This window comes from Denticeps clupeoides, chromosome 4, assembly GCF_900700375.1.
Source record: "Denticeps clupeoides chromosome 4, fDenClu1.1, whole genome shotgun sequence".
Classification (NCBI taxonomy): Eukaryota; Metazoa; Chordata; class Actinopteri; order Clupeiformes; family Denticipitidae; genus Denticeps; species Denticeps clupeoides.
In genome coordinates, this window is record NC_041710.1 from 32,207,101 (window position 1) to 32,214,348 (window position 7,248).

Consider the following 7,248-nt stretch of genomic DNA (forward strand, 5'->3'; position numbering starts at 1 on the left):
GCTTTCCAGCTGCCTTGGTCTACTCAGATTTTCCTACAGGCTTTTGGGAGATTTAATGTTTTTCTTGTAAGAAAAGGCTTCCTCTTGCCAACCCTACCGAATAGTCCAGACATATGCATAAAATGGGCAATGTAGAACACAACCTGTATTACTTGCATGTTCCTTCAGTGCTGCTGTAGGTCTCTTGGCAGCCTCCCTGACCAGTTTTCATATTGTCTTTTTCAATTTTGGAGGGACTAGCAGTTTTTGGGCATCATTAAAATCACCTGATATTTTCACCACTTTTTACATCTACATTTACATTTGCAGCATTTATCGGACGCCCTTATCCAGAGCGAATTACAATCAGTAGTTACAGGGACAGTCCCCTGTAACTAAGTGTCCTGCTCAGGAACACAATAGTAGTAAGTGGGATTTGAACCTGGGTCTTCTGGATCATAGGCGAGTGTGTTACCCACTACTACCACCCCAGTTTGATGACTTCACTGTGTCCCATGGTATATCCAATGACTGACTGATGCCTTTCAACAATGATATCCCTTTAGTGATTTGTAGACTCTCTGTGAACAGCAACAGAAGAAATGTCAGGAAAATCCTTCTAGGACAGCTGTCCTGAATTTGGGGTTAGTCCGAAATCTTTTCAATTGATGGCAGATGGGTAGACAAGAAGGTGATCAAAAAGGTGAAGGTTATCAAAAGGTGATTCAGCAAAGTATTATGGGTGTATATATGGAACCTTTTATACGTTTTTGATTTATTACATTTTTCCCATTGTAGATATTTTTGTTTTTCACCTGAATTGATTAGAGGTCACCATTTTAAAATAGCTTACTGTGGTATCATTTTTTAAAATCACCAAATCACCTGATATAACATAACGTTAAAATAAAATTGTACTTGACTTGTTTTATTACTGACTGGGATATGTTTTTACAGGCCATTTTATGAACATACTTTTAAAAAAAAGAGAGATACGTGTTTCCATTCACAGAAACATGTTTTACAAGTAAAGTACTGCAGTTGGTCACCTTACCCTGAAAATTCCACAACACCGGGCTCTGCATTCCCTTCAGAAAGGAATACATTTTAAAGGAAGAGTGGATTCTTCCTTTTAAAGCTGGAATGCCCATTCCTTGTCTCCCCAAGCATCCATCTCTAAACACAGATTTCCGCTACTGTGCAGTAAAGAGTTACTTCCTCTTGGCCTTGCCACCTCTGCCATGAAACAACAACCCTGCACTCAAAGAGCATGTGGCTCTTATCGTATGTGGAGTGGACTGCTCACTTAAAAGAGTAGGTCTGTTAACACATCAGAAGGAAAGGCAATGGGTTTTGGGCACAGTCCTTGGCACGGAACTTACATGTAACACTTTTACACAAGATATTGAATACCATGTTCTGGTAGTGTTCTGGGAATGTCTTATCACATAAAACCATAGCAGGAAAATGATAGATGTGGCAAAATGATGTCAAATTATGTCATATTGTGCAACTGTGAAAGGAGGTTTGCATCACTCCTTCTTGTGTACTCTTGTCTTTTACAAAACCACACTCACACATGCTGTTAGGTGTCACAGTTTTATTTGTTTCCTCTAATTTAATTTGCCTTATTCCTCTATTTGTTTCACTTGTTTGTTTTTATGTTATTTTAATCAACATAAGTAATCCTGCACTAGAGTAATTGATCATACTTATTGTGCCATGACATACACAAATTTACACATGTAGAACATGCCTTCTTTTAGATAGTTAGAAAATGTATTGGTAGGGAAAGTCGGTGGCCTGAACCATCTAGAATTGATTCATTGCACAATGGTGCAATGAATAAATCATACAAAGCAATATGACACTCAAAATATGACATTTGACCCTCAGCCAAGAGCAAAACAAAACAGAGGTGGCTTTGAGAGAATTAATTGGATGTTCTTGAAAGGTCCAGCCACAGTAGTGGCCTTGAATCCTATGGAGTGGCCTAGTAACAATGATATCCTCACATTCGTCCTTTAAATTCCCAAGAAAATAAGAACAAGAAACAGAACAAAGTAAGCACTTCAATGAAATTTCAGTACCTTGTGTGTAACATTGCCAAAAATAATTAGGTTTAAATAAAAAAAATAAATAATAAAAAGCTTTCCTCAAAGGGATGTCCAATCCTACCTCCAGCATGTCTGGAAGTTTTCACTGCAACTCATCATTTAGACAGTTTTCTTAAAAGATTTCATGTCCCCCTTCTGATCCCCCTTTCCCCCTTAATAAATTTAATGTCCCCCTTTCCTTCTTAATAAATTCCATGCCCCCCTTCTGATTTCCTGTAATAAGTAATATGGAGCAAACTGATTACATTACATTTACAGCATTTATCAGACGCCCTTATCCAGAGCAACATACAATCCAGAGTGACATAGTTACAGGGACAGTCCCCCTGGAGCAACTTAGGGTTAAGTGTCTTGTTCAGGGACAGAATTGTAGTAAGTGGGATTTGAACCTGGGTCCTGGGAGTGTGTTACCCACTAGACTACCACCCTGATTAGACCGGTTAGATGCATTTATAATGTCTACTGGATTATTGTTACTTATTTTCTGGTTGTCCAGCTGCTTTGGTGAATAAGATCTGACTAGTTCAGAATTCTGCTCATTGTATGAGCCAAAAAATATGACCATGTTACTCGAGGATTTGCCCTCATTGCATTGGGTTGCTATTGAATTTCTTATTCACTATAATACTCTAAGACCAGTATGTCTTAATGATTTAGGGCCCTATTTTCAAACTGGAGCGAGATGCAAACAAATTTTGGATTACATAGCACACGTGATGTGCTGCATATTCCTAATTTCCTTTTTGGACTTCTCACAATTCAGTAATTTCAGTCCCATAAGGCAGAGCGCTTAAGACTGCTGAGGACCACATCTTTTATCTGAGCTACATGCAAAGTCCATATGCGTCCATCAGTTGTTACACATTTCACAATGAAAGGCGCCCGGGGAGCAGTGTATGGGGACGGTACCTTAACCAAGGGGACCCCAGTCGCACCATGGCGGTTCGGGATTCAGACCCACAACCGTGTGATTATGAGTCCGCTTCCTTACCTGCTAGACAACCACCACTGCCCCAATGTGCCATCCACCTCCAATGGGTTAATTGCTCTGCCCTCACTGGTCACCAAGGCTTTAGTAGAACGTATACATCTGTTATGCCTTTCGGTGCCCACCATCACACATTGACATCCATGATTCGTTCAGGTCTGCATATTGTGAACGAGGGATAAGTAGGGATAAGTAGTAGCCTAGTGGGTAACACACTCGCCTATGAACCAGAAGACCCAGGTTCAAATCCCGCTTACTACCATTGTGTCCCTGAGCAAGACACTTAACCCTAAGTTGCTCCAGGGGGGGGACTGTCCCTGTAACTACTGATTGTAAGTCGCTCTGGATAAGGGCGTCTGATAAATGCTGTAAATGTAAATGTAAATGTAAATAAAAAATCTTATCAACCTTCATCTGGAGAGCTCCATCCGTTGACCGTGATTGAGAGGTTGACTTACCATTTATCATTTATTCTAAATGTATTTATTGAGTTTTATTTTTTGTTGTTGTATGAATGTCATCTACCCTGCCACCATCACTGCTCAGCTGCCCTGCACAGAGTGTTCTTCATCCTTCATTATAGTGAGACATAGTCATAGATTTGAAGCATAGTTCTCCTCCTCAAACGTGTATTTCCACAATCGGGTTTACAAAAGGGCTGAGAGTTATCATGACGCCACAAAATAATGCAAAAGAACAACTAAATCTTAAAGTGAAATACTTTCACTCTTAAAATGTAATTGAGCTAAAGTAAAATGACTCCACAAATGGAAATTCTTTAGAAGAGTACTTAAGTACAGTAGCAAATTGTAGTTACTTTATTACAGTTACTTCCTCAGTGGAGCAGTGGTGGTCTAGCAGTTAAGAAAGCGGCCCCGTAATCAGAAGGTTGCCACTGATGTGCCTCTGAGCACCATCCCCAGACACTGTCATGACTGCCCACTGCTCACCAAGGGCGATGATTTAAAGCAGCGGACACATTTCGTTGTATGCACCGTGTGCTTTCTTTTCACTTTCATTACTGTCTACCCCTGTTCAGCATCAACCGATGAAAAGGTCTATGAATTAAGAACTGAAATTACTGCTTGACATTCAGCTATTCAGCATGTGCTGATGCTGACCATACAAGGATGGATTCATTTGTTCTTCTTCTGTATGTTGCTCAGTTTTTCCTTGATGCAGTTGGCTTGTGTACCGGGACTTTTGAGCACCAAAAAAGTCCAGGTACTGTAATTTAACCTCATTCTAACTATTTATTAGTACACTGACCCATGATCAGTAAAGAAAAAAGTGAAAAACAACAAAGAAACACATACAGTACAGGCCAAAAGTTTGGACACACCTTCTCATTCACAGTGTTTTCTTTTTCATGACCATTTACGTTGGTAGATTCTCACTGAAGGCATCAAAACTTTGAATGAACACATGTACTTAACAAAAATAGGTGAAATAATTGAAAACCTGTTTTATATTCTAGTTTCTTTGCTCTGATTACTGCTTTGCTCACTCTTGGCATTCTCTCGATGAGCTTCAAGAGGACGTCACCTGAAATGGTTTTCACTTCACAAGTGTGGCTTATCAGGGTTAATTAGTGGAATTTCTTATCAGTATTGCTTATTAATATTTCTTATTAATATTAATTCTCACTACCATTTAAAATGGTCATGAAAATAAAGAAAACATATCAAATGAGAAGGTGTGTCCAAACATGTACATCAAGACATGAAACGATTTTTAACCACATGCCTTTAATATATGCCCAGAAGCTATTCGTTCAAGGCTCCTAGTTCTCAAAAATACTGACTCTACTGACTTCTTTGCACCTTTAAACAAACCAAAATCTTGTCAGTTTGTCCATCAGTCCAAGTCCTAATTTGCTCGGTTCATTGGTTGCAGTGTCCTTTAACTCTGTCCACCAAAATGTAATCAGTTCATTTTTAGACAATGTGAACAACCATACCAAATGGATGAGAGAAACTCTCACAATGTGTCCTGAAAACGTCATCAGTGTAAAGGGATAAAAATGGAGAAGGAGACCCAAAACAAGAATGAACTGATTCCAGGTGAAACAGAGCAGAAATGAAGACAGGAAAAGGGAGCAATGAAAAGAAGACACAAAAAATATCTGAGAACAGGTAAAAGTGACAGGAAACGTCACTCGGCCCAGTCCACCCTTCTGCTCTCCGTTAAACCGTTAAATTCAGCTCTTGTCTTGTTCGTTGTGCCACTCCATAGGGTTAATTCGCTCTGTTTTTTTTTTTTTTTTTGGGGGGGGGGGGGTCAGCTTGCGTTACTGCTAAAGGTGTCCAGGCACAATTGCCCTCCAGAAATTCAGGCTTTTTAAAACCCAGATCGGTTGTCTTTCTGCTCGGCTTTCCTCCACACGCCCTCTTTTCTTACCCTGCGCCCGTCTGTGGGTACATGCAAGTCCAAAAAAACGGAGAAGCAGATGCGACTACTTGTGCATGTGTGTGTGTGTATTCCACTTTGTTCTATTCCAAGCCCTCCTTCAGACAGCCTCATTAGCAGCAGCATCTATTTGGGTGGTAATTAACGCGGTCCCTCAGCAGCACACTGTAAACTGTGAGGTCTGTGTGTGTGTGTGTGTGTGTGCGGAATAAAACGTGCACATACGTCTAAATCTCAGACTCGCATACAACACGCTGTGTGCGAGAGAGCGTAGACGTCTCACACAAACCCACCCACACACACACACAGAGGAAATCCTCTTCCCGTTGGCGCTCGTGGTGTTTACTTTCAGAATGTGCAGCCTTGCACAGAATCGGGGGCCACGCACAGTGGCAGAAGGTCACAAGCCGACATGTTACATACATCCACACAAGCAGCATATTCATGCAGCAACGTGCATCCCGTGTTGCACCTTTTACTCCAAAAGCTGGGTTGCAAAGTGTGCGTGTGTGTCAGAGAACGATAGAGATTCCGTTTGGTCCCCACCTGGTGCTTAGAATAATCCACACGGAGCCAATAAAAGTGTTCGAATACAATCCAATCTACCAAGAATCTTCCAACTTTACACACACAAAGCTAAAACAGCTCAGAAAAGGACTAAATCCTTCATCCATAGGCTGGCAGTAGCCAGAAGACCACAAAGTCACAAGTTCGAACCCCACTTACTTCCATTTTGTCCCCGAGCGAGACACCGGGAGGGGTGGGGGGGCTGTAACTACTGACTGCAAGTCGCTCTGGATAAATGCCGTGACTGTAAGTGTAAATGAGGCAGTATATCATTTAAATGAGCGCAGTCAGCGTGGTGATTAAACGCCACACGTATTAATGCCGTCTTCCTCCTCACACGAAGGCTCAGATTCCGGACAACATTCTGCAAATGAGCCGTGCTGAGATCCGGAGACGGGCTGGCCGCGGGACGATTCTTGTTCTTTATTTAGAGCGGCTTGGTGGCCAATGTGCTGGCAATGTGCTTTTGGAAGTTCCCAAGTGACTGAGATCGATACACCTCTAAACAGCCAGCGAACAATTAGAACCAAACCCATTAATCTCCGTGATCCCGGACCAGGCACCGAAAAGCTCCGCTCCCGAAACCAGTGCTGATGCCTCATAAAAGTTTCCCGCACTCCGCTCTGCTCCCTGGCGCTCATTCTTCTTCCCTCTCTTTTCATATTCTTCACCTCGCTCCTCCCATGGCCCTCCGGCTGTGAGCAGGCTACTGCAGGTCAAGCGCGTCCCTCGGCCCGGCCAGGGCCGCCTGGACCCAAGGGACCTGATCGGTGACATTAGAACAGCAGAGGCCTCCTTGTTTGTTCAATGTTCCCTTCGGGTTCCTCCAGCCGGCATCCTCGGGCCTTTGGGTGTCGGTGTCTGCTCGGTGCCCTCCAGCCAGCAGGTGGTGCCACTTCAGGATCACGATGATACAAAAGAAGTGACACCACTTTTCCTAAAGAAGTCCATTTAGGGGACCAACTAACACGCAGAGAGACAGGTCTCCATTCCGGGTGGTTCCTACAAAAACGTGGTTTATGGGGACCTTTTCTAATAAATGTGTAACTTCTTGTAATTGTGACAACAAATCTTTGTTTTTGTTAATATATATATCTTTACATATATTATTGTCCCCATCCGGTGACTTCTAGACGAAGTTTGGGTGCCAGTTTGAGCATCTGAAGTTGAGGGCAGCTTGGTGGATTG